The sequence below is a fragment of the Triticum dicoccoides genome, chromosome 5A (assembly GCF_002162155.2).
Source record: "Triticum dicoccoides isolate Atlit2015 ecotype Zavitan chromosome 5A, WEW_v2.0, whole genome shotgun sequence".
Taxonomy (NCBI): domain Eukaryota; kingdom Viridiplantae; phylum Streptophyta; class Magnoliopsida; order Poales; family Poaceae; genus Triticum; species Triticum dicoccoides.
In genome coordinates this window covers 707617908-707635858 of record NC_041388.1, presented here as the reverse complement: position 1 = coordinate 707635858, position 17951 = coordinate 707617908, and the positions used below count along the sequence as shown (strand labels likewise).

General features: G+C 44.0%; 1 pseudogene; it reads left to right on the top strand.

The window, feature by feature from the left end:
- Positions 1 to 2079: 2079 nt before the first annotated feature.
- On the top strand, positions 2080 to 3568 carry LOC119298565 (annotated as a pseudogene).
- The last annotated feature ends 14383 nt before the right edge of the window (positions 3569 to 17951 follow it).

The window sequence follows — 17951 nt, the reverse complement described above, 5'->3', positions numbered from 1 at the left end:
GTTCGCCCCCCAAGCGGTGCTTTTTTCTAGCCTCTGGGGGGCGAACAGCTGGAGATGCTCTAAATCGGTCTTCTTTTAGAGCATCTCCAATAGGCGCGCAACGACCGACGCGCTAAAAAATGGTATACAGCGCCAGGTGAGCTAGCTTTTGCACGCGGCGGTGTGTTGGCTCCAGCGGCCGCTGCAAAATAAAGCGTGCCCGAGCCGCTGCATCAGACGCGCAACGACCGGCATGCTAAAAAATGGTATACAACGTCGGGTGAGCTAGCTTTTGCACGCAGCGATGTGCTGGCGCCAACGACCACTGCAAAATAAAGCGTGCCCGAGCCGCTCCAGTAGACGCGCTATATTTCTTATTTTTTGTACTACGATTTGATACTCATTTGTCTCCGATAGTACAAATAGACCTCCTCCTACGATACATAGATAGTGCATAGATAGTTCATAGCCTCCTTCTACAATAGATTGATAAAACAAAAAACTACTACTACTCGTTATCCTCCGACTCGGACTCTGCCTCGGAGATGTCCTCCTCCGACGTCTGAATGTAGGCGTCAAGGAATCGCTCGTCGTTGGAGTCCCAGGACAAGACATCTCCTAGCACGATGTTGAAATTAGCGGCCGACTCCCGCATTCGCATGTCCTCGCGATAGGCGGCTCGCTCCGCCCTCCTCTCCTTCCTCTCCGACATCCTCTCGACGAAGAATTGTTGCTCGTTGATGACGTCTTGCGGGAAGCGTGGGCGCCACTGCGCCATGGCTCCCTCGTGCATCTCGGCCAGGCTGAGACAACGCTCCGCCTCCGGTTCTCGCGACAATCCTCGTCGGTGATAAGCCGCGGGGGAGGCGCCAACTCCTGCACCCGCTCCTGCGTCACCACGTCCGGAAAGTTCATGTCCCAACAGGACCGCCGGAGGCGCCAGGCCGCAGCGTCGTACGCGCGAGCGCCCTCCTGGGTGGTGTCGAAGGCTCTGAGGCCGAAGCGCACGTCGCTGGACCGAATCTCGGTGGAGTAGGTGCCGGACGGACACACGCGGACGCCGCAGTAGCCCGAAGTTCCCCGGCGGCGCGGCGGCATGGTGGCACGATGGTGGCGTGTCGGTGGCGAGGAGAGAAAGAGGTAGAGGGAGCGAGGAGAGAGCGGCAGAGGGCGCTGCATTTTGTAGGCGTGCCGGACACGGTGCGCCAAATCTAACGTGAGAGCTCTTGCTTTTTCCCGCGCGCACGAGTTTGCCGCCACCGTTGGAGCATGCGAAACCATCCCATGCGCGTTAAAATCTTCTTTTACCGCGCGCGTGTTTTTTCCAGCCAGTGTTGGATGCACTTACAGTCTATTCATTATCATGTGCGATCGCTCGCAGCAGTATGCTGATAGGCAGTAGGTGTAAGAATTCTATAGCGCGTCCCGATAGCGTGCAAACTCAAGCAGGAATAGTAGAGATAAATAACAAGACAAAGAAGTCCCAAGAAGAAAAGGCATCCTGGCAACGAAACATAATATTACTGTACAGCGACGATTACGTCGTTTTTCGAGTTTCGACTGTTCAGCGAGTGGTTCATTTATCTCCCCACGAGCATGGATCCACTGTCCGTGGTTGATTCAAGATTTACGCTATACTTTTTTTTGGTTATTATCAAAATTTATCTCGTTTCAAAATGTTTACTTCGTGTTGTTTTCATGTCTCAAGCGTGTATCATCATGTTTTATTGCGTACCAATAAAACATATACACTTGTTTTTTAATCGGGTTTGCATGATACATGATGATACACAATGAAACAAAAAGATACACTCTGAAAGAAGAAAAACTGAATGTGACACTTTGAACAGGGCAAATTCTATAATCAGTTAAAGAAAAATCGCAATGAATCTCTAAACATCCATACACAGGATATATGTGCGGGGTAGAATTGCTTTTCTCGTGTGAGGCCAAGGTAACGTCCATGTATAAGATCCACATCCTTGCCTCTGATCCATTCACCAAAGCGCGGGCGCATGCACTATTCGATAGAGCATATTACAAAGCAGTGTATTATCCTCGCAAAAAAAAACAGTGTATTAGCTAGCTAGAATCCGGTCAATGGAGCTCACGAGCAGCACGATATTGAAGCCGGTGCCGCACCCGCTCGTTGGCGAGAAGGTCCCGCTGACCATCTTCGACCGCGCTGCCTCAGACCTGTTCGTCCCCACCGTGCTAGCCTACCTCGCGCCGGCGCCGTCCAACGAGGCTCTCAAGGAAGGCCTTCTCAAGGCCGTCGCGCCGTATCCCCACCTGGCGGGGCGCCTCGCCGTCGATCAGCTCGGCCGGCGCTTCCTCCACGTGAATAACGAAGGCGTGCTCCTAATTGAGACCACGGTACCGGCTAACCTGGCGGACGTGCTCGTACAAGGCCGCATAGCCACCGGAGTCGACCACCTCTACCCTACAGTACCAGAGCCAGAGGTACGTATTCATCAATCGATGGAGATTTTGCTTCTTTCACGACTCAATTCACATGCATGCTTATGCCTTATTACGTACATACAGGAGAACAATGGGGACGCGCTGCTGCAGATCCAGCTGAACAGGTACGGGTGCGGAGGTCTTGTGGTCGGGATGTGCTCCCACCACCGTGTCGCCGACGGCCACTCCATGAGCATGTTCTTCACCGCGTGGGCAACAGCGGTCCGCGAGGGTATGGACTTCATCATGCCGACCGCATTCCTCAACCGTGCGGAAACCGCCTTGCCGCGAAGCTCGCCGACCCCGGTGTTCGACCACCGCTCAGTGGAATTCACGTGCAGAGAAGGAACCGTCGTCCCCGTGGAGAGGATAAAAAACCTCACGGTGCACTTCACAGCCGAGTTCGTCGCCAATCTCAAAGCCCGTGTTTGTGCCCGCTGCAGCACGTTCCAGTGCCTGCTCGCGCACGTCTGGAAGAAGATGACGAGGCTCGGGATCTGAAACCGGAGGAGTTCACCAAGGTGAGGATGGCTGTGAACTGCCGGGGCAGGGCCAACCCTCCTGTGTCTATGAACTTCTTCGGGAACATGGTGTTATGGGCGTTCCCAAGGCTTCTGGCCCGGGATCTCATGAGCTCGAGCTACGGCAGCGTGGTCGGCGCCATCCGCGACGCCGTGGCACGCATCGACGGCGAGTATGTGCAGTCCTTTGTGGACTTCGGCTAAGTGGCTGACACCAACGGAGAGGAGCTCTTCGCGACGGCTGCCGCTCCCGGCTCCATGTTGTGCCCGGACGCAGAGGTGGACAGCTGGCTGGGGTTCAGCTTCCATCAGCTTGATTTTGGCACCGGGGCGCCGGCTGCTTTCCTGCCGCCGGACTTGCCTTTCGAGGGGCTCATGTTATTCGTGCCGTCACGCGAGGCGAACGGCGGCGTCGACCTCTTCACGTCCATCGCGGAGGACCACGTTGCGGCGTTCGAGCAGATCTGCTACTCCTTGGATTGATTGACCCAACCACGGCCATGTTCGCATCGTTATGTGCTTCCAGTTTTTCTACAACTATATTATGAATTCAAATATGGATGAATTATTTGATAGGGTTTTGCACTGTATACTTGTATAGCTATCCCATATTGGAAAATGATTAGAATTATCTGGCCGATTCTATGCCTCACGTCCGCCGCAACGAGAGCAAACCACGTGTCGTACAGACCCTCGCACCGCAAGTCTTAAGATTTTGCAACATCCTCCATGTTGCAGTGGCAGTACGACGGTGCAATGATGCAGCGGAAATTTTTGCAACATAACCTCTATTTCAAAAAAAAGTTTGCAACATTACCTCTGTTGCAAAAAAAGGGGAAAACATTTGGTTCAGCAAGCAGTCTCCCCTGGACAACAAGTGTTCCCTGTGGGGTCCATCCATATCTCCCTTCTCAACCTTATCTCTTCAACGACCTCATCCCTCCACTCATTTTTTTTCTTTTTTTTTTGCAACCGCTGGCAATCGGCCATCATCTGCAAACAATGACGTTGTTTGCAAGCGTCGGCGGACTTCACAAGTCCATCCACCGGCCATGATAACGACAGTGAGCGACGCTCCTAGAACATCGATGCGGCGAGCGGCATCATCTTCTTGATTTCACAGTCTCTATTTCGCAAATAAATTTCTGCAACATAAACTCTGTTGCAAAAAAAACAGGGACATGTCCCCTATTGCAAATGATTCTGCAATCGATTTTTAATTTTTTTGCAACGAGACCTCTGTTGCAAAAAAAAGAGTACAGGCTCATGTCGTGTGATCTTTAAAATTTTGCAACAAGACCTCTGTTGCGAAAAAATCTGAAGCAAGATCCCTCTTGCAGAAAATGAAAAAAATACACACGGGTGATCTTTAAAATTTTTGCAACAAGATCTCTGTTACGAAAAAATTATGCAATAAGGTCTCTGTTGCAAAAAAATACAGGCTCGGGTGATTGCAACAAGCAGGCTGTTGCAGAAACACCATTCTTATTGCAAAGTATGGCTGCTTACGTTGGTAGATCGGACGGTCATTAATGTGTCCATCGAATGATCAGAGGGGTGGCGGATCCTTTTCTAATTTCTGCCGGTGGACGCATAGCGTCGCCCTCCCATATTGGTGTTCCACGTTCGGATCTTATTTCCTGTTTAGATGAAAGAGCACATGAACTGTAAAAAAAGGGGGATCAATAAGTCTCGAACGTGCCTCTTTTTCTCATCTCATCCCGAACGCTTTTTTCACCATCGGATCTTACACACGCATCTTTAAAGCAGTGAAAGGGTACACGTCAGCTAGTCGACCACGTTCGTTGAAAATATGCCACGACCCAAACGCAAAGCTCCGCCTTCTTTCTCCTTGCGCTCGTCTGGGCGCTATGGAGGAGGCCATGCACCGGCGACCAGGTGGGGGGGAGCCACGGATAGGAGCTCGGCCGATTCCAGGTGTCGCGCGGCGAAGGCGGGCGGGCGGGGTCTGATGTCCTCGTCGGCGTCGGGAATTGGAGCATGGGGAGGAGGCGGAGGCCCGCCCGCGTTGTGTTCCGGCGGAAGCCATGTGGCTGAGGAGCTAGCGCGGGGAAGGTGATGGCACGGGGAGCCGGTGGTCGCGTGGTGGAGGAGCGTCGGCCTAGTCCCTGACGAGCACAATCTGGTGGCTTGGCCTAGGCTCAACGAGCTCGAGTTGAAACCGGTAGGCTCCTGTGCAACGGCATCATGTGCACCGTCGTCTCCATCAGGACTGCTTTTTTTCCTGGTGAGCCACCTTGTTTTTCAACAACTCATTTCTTCCTGCTATTTTTGTTTCTTTTTTATGTATGTATGATTGTTAGACATTTTTCAAAGATGGTTGGAAGAGGAATCGAAATTTTTGTCATCATGAGAGTTATGATTGAATTAGTTGCCACAAGTATCTCCACAGAGTTTGTGCATCATCATGGCAAATTTAGAAATGGTGTAATAGTTACACGGCAAATTTGATTTTGTACGACATGGCAACTTTGTGTAAATGAGTGGAGTGATCACATGATATTTATAGTTGTATAATTGTGTTATCTAAAATTTTTTTCATAGCATTTTTGCCATGATGTTAGGGAATAAACAACATCTTCTCATATGACTTTTGTGTACAACTATTTTTAGATATTGTACGACGACATTGAGAAATTATAATTTATGCAAACTCAATTTATGTTTTTGCCATTTGGGAACTTAAAATTATGTTGCCATGGCAACTTGTCGTGCCAAATTACAGTTTTTCTTGCCATGGGAGAAATCATAATATGTTGCCATAGAAATACAACGTATGTTGCCATGCAGACTCAACTTCTGTTGACATGCCAAATTTAATGATTGGATTAGTTGCCACGAGTATCTCGTTAGAGTTCATGCATCATGTATCATGACAAATTTAGAAATCGTGTAATAGTTACACTACAAATTTGATTTGTACAACATGGCAACTTTGTGTAAATGAATGGACTGGTCATATGACATTATTAGGTGTAATTCTGTTATCTAGAACATTTTTCATGGCATTTTTGCATTGATTGCAGGGAATAAACAACGTTTGGTCGTATGTCTTTTCTGTACACCTATTTTAGACAATTGTACGACGACATTTTGAAATTATAATTTATGGCAAACTTAAATTATGTTGTACCATTTTTTGGAAACTTAAAATTATGTTGCCATGGCAACTTCTCGTGCCAAATTACATTGTTTCTTGCCATGGGAGAAATCACAATATATTGCCACATAAACACAAAGTATGTTGCCATGCCAAATTTAATTATCTACTTTGCCATGTCAACTTTTACTTTCTTTGCCATGGCAAAATTTTACCTTTTATTGACATGGCAACTTTACTTTTTATACATGGCAATTTTAGTTTAACATAAATGGCAATTTTTACTCTACTTTGCCATGTAAAAAAAATTGCAATGGAAACTTTTTTTACATTAGTTGCCATGACAATTTTACTCCTGAATACATGGCAATTTTACGTTAACATACATGGCAATTTTTCATCTAATCGCTCATGGCAAAAATTACTTTTTCTAGCCATTGAAAATTTACTTAATGGACCGTGGCAATTTTTTTAATTGCCACGCCAAAAACAAAATAACTCCGCTAATGTATGTACTAGCCATGACAAATTTTATTTAACATACATGGAAAATTGACTTCTATAGGGCATTGCAAGTTTTACTTTTTTTTTACTATGCCAAAAATACTTTACACGCATGGCAAATTTTGACTTTCCCACCTTAAACTTTTTTTAAGAACACAACAATTTTTACCTTTGTAGCATTGTAAATTTACTTTATTGCCACTTCGACCATGGAAAAATTTAAGCTTTTTATTGCCATGGTAATTTCCATTTAACATTCATGTCAAACTTACTTTTTGTCACTAATGGCAAATATACTTCTATGGATCATGGCAAGTTTTTAGGTTTTTTTGGCATGGCAAAAACACTTCACATCCACGGCAATTTATGCCTTTTCCACCATTGATGGGAATTTTCGCTTCTATATACTATGTTAAATTTACATTGCAAAACATGGCAATTTACTACTAAACAATAGATGGCGCATTTTTGTTTTGTGCTCCACATGATGACAAATTTTAATCCACATTTTTGTCTCTTCATTTATAAAGTACAAATAGGATATGGATTTTTAAACCATATTTCTTACAATTGTGGTACATATGCAAATTTCCCATGAACTTCTCTTTTGTGCTATTGCATAAAAAAAATTGACCAAAGATGATGGAATTTTTTGGTTCGGAACCATTGGAATTTTTATAGTATTATCTTGGTTTTCATTTTTCTATCTATCATGACAAATTTATCTTTTCGCCATTGCAATTTTGTTGAAAGTGTGGCAAAATTTGGCCTTTATTATTCACAGCCAAAAGTGGGCTTCTTTATTCAGAGTAATTTTTGGACAAACCGGGCTTTATTTTTCTTTTTTTTCAAAGAAAAGGCTTGGGGGATGGTGTCTTTTGAGTGCTCCTACACAGTGTGATGTTCGTGATGTGGGGCTGTTCCGATCAAAAGTTTTCGTTCGTCACGGTGTTTTACCAAACAAAAGGTTTGGTCTGGGAGGCAATTCTTAAACGGCGCCTTAAGCGCACATTTAGTTATTTCAGTAATCGGGCGCACACCCTTCCGCCGCACTGGGCCGACCCATTTTTTTTTTCTGTTACTAAAACACAAAAAAAACTGCTAACCGTAGGTTAGATTTGAACTGGTGATCTCGCTAGTATATGGGTACTGCCATAACCAATCCACTATCTCACATGTTCATGTTTTCTTACAGCTTTTTCAACCTTTTCTTCTATATTGACTCCTTTTTATTTTTTATTGGAGACGGTTTTGTTCGTTGTTTTCTTGTTTTCATTCTTCTTTTCTGCTAAGTGCGCGAACTTTTTTTCCCAAATTTGTGAACTTTTTTTCAACTTCATGAAGTTTATTTCAAATTGATGAACTTTGTTTTTCAAAATTGATGAACTTTTTTCAAATTGGTGAACTTTTCTACAAATTCGATAAACTTTTTAAAAAATTGCCAAACTTCTTTTCAAATTCAATGAACTTTCTCAAATTCGGTGAACTTATTTTCAAATCTGTGATTTTTTTTTCAAAATCCATGAACTTTTTCAATGTCGATGAACTTTTTTCATATTTGATGAAGTTTTTTTTTTCAATTTTGATAAACTTATTTCAAATTCGATGAACGTTTTTTCATTTTTTTGTAAACTTTTTCAAAATTGATGCACCTTTTTAAAATTCATGAGCTATTTTTTCAAAATTGATGAACTTTTTTCAAAATCAATGAACCTTTTTTTTAATTTCAATGAAGTTTTTTCAAATCTATGATTTTTTTCTCAAGATTTGTGACATATTTTCCAAACGGATGAATCTTTCTCAAAATCGATAGACACTTTTCTCAAAATCGTGAACTTGTTTCCAAAATTGATTAATTTTTTTTCAAACAAATGATATTTTCTGTATTTCATGAAGTTTTTGCAAAATGTTTTCAAAAAAAAATGAAAAATCAAAGCGCTACAGTAAACATTTACATGTGTAATAAATTACGCGGCTACGATGTACTTAAAACGTTCGCCCTGTACGTGGTCGTTAGCGCAAACTAGGTCTGGTGGTTAGCTATACTCGTTCGCTTTATCACGGCGTGAGTTCGATCCTCGCTGAGAACAAATATTGTGGTCTACCCCTGTACCGATGGAATTTTGCTGGGCCAGCCCAGTCGCACCGCCTTCGGGCGCCAGTACGAGGAACCCGCACTGAGAGCGCTGTTTAGGAGCTCCCGGTCTGGGATGCCCCCAGACCAAACTGTCGATGGTAATCGACGTCCAAAAAAAATAGGGCCTATACCACCAACTCTACCATCTGTACCACCGCACAAAACCAACAAATGGTATGTCTATTCATGCATTAGATGATAGCAAAGCATTCTCCAAGAGGATGTAAATCTGGGATGAAGGGATGAGGTATACATAGGGATAAGATAAAAGTATCGTGGGGCCATCTTTGAACATACTATAACTTGCTGAAAAAACACCACACTCCCTCCAATCCAAAATAATTGACACAACCTCTATGCAATGGAAAATGGACATTGTATAGAGGTTGTGTAAATTAAGTCAGATTGAAGAGAGTAATACAATTATGGCAATGTAAGGTTCACATACAATCTTTCACAAATTAATTAGTGAATAGAAATATAACTAAAATGCCATTTCTAATCTAACAGAATAACATGCAAGATAGTAAGAATCTTGTCACGCGGCCCCAAGAATTATAAGGCTCCTGGAATCCGAAGGTTAAGTTAAACTTCTCTGTGTGGGACGGCTGGAAGCTCTCTACCGATATTCTGGAGGCGTCGTACGTCTACATGGCAAGGTTGCGCACGGATCCAGTCGGCGGCATGATCGAGGTGCAGTGACTTCCGATGAAAAACATGTCAACGACGGTTATGGCAGATGATGACTGCGTCTTCGACGTCGTTTCCTTGTTGAGGAATCATCATTGTATGTTGCGTTACCACGCTCAAGATGTTTCTAGGAAAACCCTATATCTGGGTCTCCCGGAATGGACAATGACGACATCTTCAATGATGTGCTCCCTCCAAGGGGCATCATTTTAGAGCAGGTGCTAGCTGCAGGGGTCAATAATATGTTGAACCTTTGACGAAAATTGGTTGCCCCTTATAGTCACAATCTTTCTTGACGAACTATTAGGGATTCAACAATCTATCCAAATATTAATTTTTGCTCCATCCCCAACTCTCCTGAAGCAACCCTACTTAAAAGTTTGAACTCCTGCCCATATACTCCTCCAAATATACGAGGACCCCTTTTTCAATTCACAACTCAGAATGACTCCATCAGAATAGTACATAGCTCTCAAAACTCTGTCACATAGTGAGTCACTGTGCTCAATCAATCTCCAAGCCTGCTTTGCTTATTGAGCCAAGTTAAAGCTATGTATGTCTCGAAAACCCATCCGTCCTTGCTCCTTAGGAACACACATCTTTCACCAAGCAAACCAATGCATCCTTTTTTGGTCTTCCTCATCACCCCACTAGTACTGCGACATTGTGTCAGTAATTCCCTTACAAGTTTTCTTTGAAAAATTAAACACACTCATCGCCTATGTAGGGATGGCTTGGGCCACCGCTTTCAGTAATGCCTCCTTTCAACCAAAAGAAAGAGTTCTTTCCTTCCATCCGTTCACCAACTTTTGAATCATTTCTATGACTTGGCGGCCATGCTTTTTTGAGCGAAGCTTGGAGCGTGGGCAAGTAGCTTGATATGGCCCTTCTCTCCAAAAGTTAGTTCCTCCGTGAATAGAAAAAAAAATCTGAAAAAAATATAACATACGTGAGCGTACCGTGTTTTCCTATATAACACATGTAGCGTCTAGTTGTCATGGAAACGGACAGGAGAGAAGGAGCGGACGATTAACTGGCCGGCCCATTTTATCTGCGAGTGTCGACAAAATCCGGTTTTGGCAACCGTTATTACTAGTTTTTCTTAGGTTATTTCCCTTTTCCTATTCCTTATTCATGTTTCTGTTTTTCTTTTCTTTTTCTCTTTTTTTCTTATTTCTTTTCTTTTTCTCTCTTTTCTCTCTTTATGTCTTTGTTTTTCCATTTGCATTTTCTATTTATCTTTTCATTTCTAATTTTATTTTTCATTTTTAATGTTCATAATATTGAAAAAAATACTTTTTAAATTCAAGAATATTTATGACTTTTCAAATTCATCAACACTTGAAAAAAATTCCATTCTCAAATTTTCTTCCCAAATCCTAGAAATGTTTGCTTGTTCGTTCAGAAATATTAAAATATTCATGCTTTTTAAAAATTGTTCAGAAGTTTAAAACTTTTTGCTTATTTTAAAAAAATGATAAATTTAAAAACTATTCTGTATATAAAAAATGTTTCATATGAAGATTGCCATGAATAGTTCCTCTTGGGTTCTTGCAAAAAATATATATCTTTTTACCCTTGGCAATTTTCTACTTCTAAATTTGATGACATTTAATTTCTTAGCACAGCAGAAAAGGGGTTTTCTACTTATTTTTGCTACTGGATTTTTTTCCTTTTGGTTTTATAGGGAAAAGGCCTGTCGATTCTACGGGTTTCCCTATTGAATCGTTTGTTTGTCAGGGAGGAACGATTGTGTTGAATATTTCATTTGATAGGCCCCTCGCGGAACATTCGAGCGTTATCGGCGTCCTTTTTTTGTTTTTTGTTTGTCGTTTCTTTACTTTCTAGTGTTGTTTACACTTTCAAATATTCCAAATATATATATTACAAAAAACACGTACATAAAACATTTGAAAATAAGTTAGTCAATAATTTGAGTATTTTTTAATGTGCATAGAGAAAGGCAAACACTTCTAATCAACCGATGGATCGCAGCTCTCGCGTCTACCGCCTTATCCACGTGCCACGTGGCCCATGGGCCACCATGATTAGATTTGCTACCGGCACATTGTTGCAATCATACCACCACAACAATTGATTTGTTGCACACCGACAAAGACGAAGGCGAGACGGTGAAGTTGCAACATCTAGATCCCACGCGCGTCATCCGGCACTCTAGCGCCGGTTCCGGCAACCGCGCATCTTGACGGAGAGGAGCATGGCCGCGAGGTTACATTCAGGGTCGGGGGGTAGCCGCCTGCCTCCACCACAACCGTCGGCCGCGCGTGGTGCGCCCACCTCGCTGGAGAGGAGGATGGCGGCAAGGTGACCTGGTAGGAGGTTAGGCGCTCGTCCACGATGGTGCGATTGCAGGGACGAGTGATGCTGCTACTTCCTCACCACCGTCCGACATCCTCCCTGTTGCAAGAAAGATTCTGCAACACCATAAATGTTGCAAGACTTTCTGGTGAAGACCAAAATTTTTTTACGCAACACTATCTTTGTTGCAAATAAATTATGCAACAATACCTCCATAGTAAAAGTTTTGCAACAGGAACTCTGCTACAAATGTCTGAAAAAACTAGCAACTAAATTTAACGATCATCTCGCGTTGAATTCAATTGTTCACTAGGCGGCAGATCTTTTAAAAAGATCCACCGGCCGACGCATAGCATTGCCCATGTTTGTAATGTATACAAAACATACAATGTGTATGAAAAAAAATTGATCATGTATTTAAAAATTTCAATCAAGCATTTGAAAAAATGTTAAACAAAAAATTGAAAACTGTTAATCAAGTATAAGAAAAATATTAAATGTGCATAGAAAATTTTTTGATCATGTATTCAAAAATTGTTAACCTTGCATTTGAATAAACAATCAAACATTTGAAAAATGTTAGACGTGTATTGCAAAAATGTTGCAAGCGTATTAGAAAAAATCTTGTATTTGAAAAATGTTAAGCAAGCATTTGAAAATTAATAAAAATCTGTATAGAAAAAATGTTGATGATCTATTAAAATATGTTAAACCTGTATTTGAAAAATGTTAAACATGTATTTGATATATACCAGAAATGTACTATGTGTATGGAAAATTAGACATAAAAAATGTAAGATTTCAAAAAATATTAATCATGTATTTCAAAATGTTGACATGTATATAAAAAAAATGTTTCTAATGAATACGGAAAATGTTGGATGTGTACTGAAAAACCGAGAAAAGCGGTAAATGGAAAAAGAAACAACGCAACGGGAAAAACAAAAACAAGCTGCCCAGGAGTACAGCCGTTTCAAGGTTCTTAGGGATTACCCGATTGCTATCTGTTGCGATAAGGATGCCAAGAAGAAGCTCATGTATTGTGAAATTCTTATATGAAATGGTTCCTAAGATGTTTGATTCGCTCTTCAACAAGGTTTCTTGGGCGACAGAAGATGAGGTGGGTTATCAGTTGTCAAGCACGTTCGTTTGTGCCAATTTTATTCACTGAATTTGGATATTTGTCTGCATGTACCTGTTGGTTGTCAGGATCTTTGACCGGTACTAACTTTTCTCAAATGTACAAAGTTGCATATTTTGTTAATCGGAGGACCAGATTGTCCATGAGGTATCAAAACATTCTGCAGAGGCATCGACAGCCGTTTTCTGGGATCCGGGGTTTCTTGTCCGTGAGGTATCAAGATGGGCTTCTTCATCGATCTGTGCTTAGTGTTTGGCATCATTTGTCTTACTCTAAAAGCTTTTATGCAAAACTGGTTCAGGCTTCAACGTCGTCACGTGTACTACTACTGTTTTGTAGAGAAAGATCATGTGTATTACTTGTCTTGAGCACCAACACATGGCATACGTCCTCAACATACAAACACCACCAAGCATAACAATCTCCCCGAATGTCGTAGTAGGAATTCTTTTCTAGCAAAAACCTGTAACACCCTCGATGTGACTATAGCTCCCACGTGTCGAGGCACGACTTAGAGACATAATCGCATTGAAGGCATATGTCGCAAGTAAGGTAATCTTTACACATCCCATGTAATATAGTTGGCTTACACTCGCCACGTCAATCAAGGTACATAAATAATATTACATCATCCAATCATTCATGGCCCGACTACGGCGCCAAAATAAAAGATAACCCAACATGCGACACGGTCCTGATCACCCCCAACTGGGCACCACTACTGATCATCAGGAAAGGAAACATAATAACGCTGAGAGTCCTCGTCGAACTCCCACTTGAGCTCGAGCGCATCACCTGGAGCGGAATCATCAGGCCCTGCATCTGGTGTAATAGTAATCTGTGAGCCACAGGGACTCAGCAATCTTGCACCCTCGCGATCAAGACTATTTAAGCTTATAGGTAAGGCAAGGTAAAAGTATATGAAGCTGCAGCAAGCGACTAGCATATATGGTGGCTAACTTATTCGCAAAAGAGAGCGAGAAGAGGAGGCAAAGCGCGAGCGAGAAACTAAAGGACAACCTGCGCAAACATTATTCCAACACCGTGTCCACTTCCCGGACTCCGCCGAGAAGAGGCCATCACGGTAACACACTCAATTGATTCTTTTTAATTAAGTTAAGGTTCAAGTTATCTACAACCGGACATTAACAAATTCCCATCTTCCCATAACCGCGGGCACGGCTTTCGAAAGTTCAAAACCCTGCAGGGGAGTCCCAACTTAGCCCATGACAAGCTATCACGGTCAACGAAGGAATAGACCTCCTCCCAAGACGTTCCGATCAGACTCGATATCTCGGTTCTTCAAGACAACTCCGACAATGGTAAAACAAGTCCAGCAACACCACCCGCTGTGCCGACAAATCCCATAGGAGCTGCACATATCTCGTTCTTAGGGCACACCGGATAAGCTAAGCGTACGGGAGCCAACGTAATCCAAGTTGCCAAGGGACGGCCCCGCACGGTGCTCTAGGTTGGACCAACACTCAGAGGAGCACTGGCCCGGGGGGTTTAAATAAGATGACCCTTGAGTCCGCGAAACCCAAGGGAAAAGGCTAGGTGGCAAATGGTAAACCAAGGTTGGGCATTGCTGGAGGAGTTTTATTCAAGGCGGACTATCAAGGGGTTCCCATTATAACCCAACCGCGTAAGGAACGCAAAATCCGGGAACATAACACCGTTATGACGGAAACTAGGGCGGCAAGAGTGGAACAAAACACTAGGCGAGAGGCCGAGCCTTCCACCCTTTACCAAGTATATAGGTGCATTAAGATAACAAGACAATATAATGATATCCCAACAAGTAAATAAATGTCCCAACAAGGAACGGCCTCCAATCTTCACCTACAACTAGCAACGCTATAAGAGGGGCTGAGCAAAGCGATAACATAGCCAATCAACGGTTTGCTAGGACATGGTGGGTTCGAGGTTTGACATGGCAATTTGGGAGGCTTGAAAGCAAGTGGTAGCCATCGTAGCATTGGCATAGCAAAAGAGCGAGCAATCTAGCATAGCAAAGATAGTAGTGATTTTGAGGGTATGATCATCTTGCCTGCACAGTTGTCAGAGTTGACTGGATCCTCGAAAGCAAACTCAACGGGCTCCTCGTTAGCGAACTCGTCTCCCGCCTCTACCCAAACAAGACAAACAAGCAACAAGGACACAATCAACCATGTGCAAGGATCAAACAATATGATGCAAGGATGGTATGTTATGCGGGATGCATATGCAAGATGTGACAGGAAAAGCAAGATCCTGGCCTCAACTTGGAAATCCAAGTGTTCCACTTGAAATATAAGATGAAATCGCTTGAAAACGATATAAAGATCACCGGAATCGGAGTTACGGTTTGGAAATGGCAAGCAAAACAAATATGACACCGGTCTGCGATTTACAGCAAGTAGCCACCTAAATGCAATGAGATGAACATGCTACAGCACCCAAACATGACAACAAAATACATGGCAGGGATGCATTCAAGATGCTTAACAAAAGTCTAGCACTGAGCTACGGCCAATTCATCCATTAACAGGTTCAAACAAGCATGGCAAAAATGCATATGGCAAACAGATCTCAGGCTTAGTGAAATTAAAACTTGTCTGGAATTTCAGATCAGGTAGCCCTCTTCGGAGCAACAAAACTACATGCTACAGGACCTGAACATGGCAAAGTAAAGCATGGCATGGAGCTACTCACAGAGCTTAACAAAAGTCCCTTAGTGACCTTGAGCCAAAAGGGATCAGAAAATACCATTGCAAGCATGTGAACATGGCAAAAACATAATCAGTTTTCAGACTTAGTGAAAACTGGCACATGCTGAAAACAGATATCAAGTAGGCATGTTTACGAGCTCGATGCACTCACTACGGAGGAAGTCATGACAAGCTAAGCATATATCTATCAAGAACACACAAAATGCAAGCTAGACATGGCAAAAACAGTAGAATAGCATGCACGGGTCAACTACAACATCATCGGCAAAATTGCAAACAAGTTGACAATCTGCCCAGATTCACAAAGTAGCAAAAGTATAGCTCGGTTGACTCAAGCTAGGATGCTCCATAATTACAAACAAAGACATGGATGAATAGAGCACTACAAGATTAACAAAACATCCTTACTGATCATCCTCAAAAGAGGCACGGATCACTAGGAAACAACAAGAACATATGGCCATATGAAATAAACAGATCAAGGACTTGGTGAAATTACTAAGTCCCTGAAATCAGAATTACCAAGTGCACCACTTTGCAAGCTTGTGCTAGTCACCACACACATCATAAAAATACATGGGTTGCACCTCTGGAAAGATGGCAAAACCCTTAACAAAACATGTGTAGAGCATCAGGGCATATCATGCACACAATAATCATGGCAAAAATGACAAATATGCAAATGGAGTAGCAGATCTGACAAATATCTCAAGTAGCCCTCTTCTAACAGCATTTTGGGCATCAAGATGAACTCAACTGAAAATGATGCAATGGAATGAAATGATGTAATCTCTGAGATGAACATTTTTGATATGCTATATGCATGAATCGGAGCTACGAATGCAAAGTTAAGAGGCTATGAACATGAGCATATGGACTAGAAAATTCCGGGGACTTGGAGAAAAAAAAGGAACCACCAGATCTAGGGTTTCGGTGGCACGCAATCCGAGGTCGACCGGATCCCTCGCCGGAGTCATTGGCCGGGGCGGCGGCCGGAGCGGGAGGAAGAGGCCGGGGCGGCGGAGAGGAGGCGAGGGGCGGCGGAGCCGTGGCGGCCGGCGACGAGGCGAGGTGGCGGCGCACGGTGGCGGCGGAGCGGCGTCGGGCAGCGGCGGCTCGCGGTGGAGGCGGCGGGGCCGGCGAACGGGGCGAGGAGGCAGGCGGCTTCGGGCGACGGCGCGGGGGAGATGGGCCGCGGGGGCCGGCTCCGGGCTCCCCGGGCCGCGCGGCGGCGGGCGGCGGTACAGGGACACGTGGCGCGGCGGGAGAGGCTGGGAGCGGCGGCGGGATTTGTCCGGCGTCGCCCGGACGTGTCCGGCGGCGCGGAGTGAAAAATTAGGGTTTCGGGGGAGAGGAAGATCCGGATTCGAAGGGGTTCTTTAAATAGGCATAGAGGGAGCTAGGAGAGTCCAAATGAGGTACGGTTTTCGGCCACGCGATCGTGATCGAACGCTCTAGATGATGGAGCAGGTTTAGGTGGGTTTTGGGCCAAATTGGAGGGGTGTTGGGCTGCAACACACACGAGGCCTTTTCGTCCCTCGGTTAACCGTTGGAGTATCAAACGAAGTCCAAATGATACGAAACTTGACAGGCGGTCTACCAGTAGTAAACCAAGGCCGCTTGGCAAGTCTCGGTCCAATCCGGAAATGTTTAATCCCCACACACAAAAGAAAGTTAGAAATGACCACCAGAGGAGAACGAAGCGTCGGAATGCAAAACGGACAACGGGGAAAATGCTCGAATGCAAGAGACGAACACGTATGCAAATGCAGTGCACATGATAACATGATATGAGATGCATGACAACGATAACAACACACGGAGACAAAAACCCGAACCCGAGAAAATAAAATAACTTAATGCCGGAAACGGCAAGAGTTGGAGTACAAATTGGGAAAGTTACATCCGGGGTGTTACAACACTCCACCACTACGAAAGGATCTCGTCCTGAGATCTAGGACTGAAAGAACGCCGGGTACTCAGAACGGAGGTGATCCTCACGTTCCCAGGTAGCTTCACGGTCGGAATGGTGTGACCACTTGACTTTGAGGAATTTGATTAACTTGTTGCGAGTCTTGCGTTCAGTCTCTTCGAGAATAGCAACGGGGTGCTCACGATAGGAAAGATCTTCTTGGAGCTCAATGTCCTCGAAGTTGACAGTGCGGTCAGGAGTCTTGAAGCACTTTCGGAGCTGAGAGACATGGAACACATCATGAACATTTGCAAAGTTTGAAGGAAGCTCGACTTGATAGGCGAGATCGCCTCTCTTGCTGACAATCTTGAAAGGTCCCACGTATCTGGGGCAAGCTTCCCTTTGATACCGAAGCGACGAGTACCTTTCATAGGAGAGATGCGGAGGTAAACA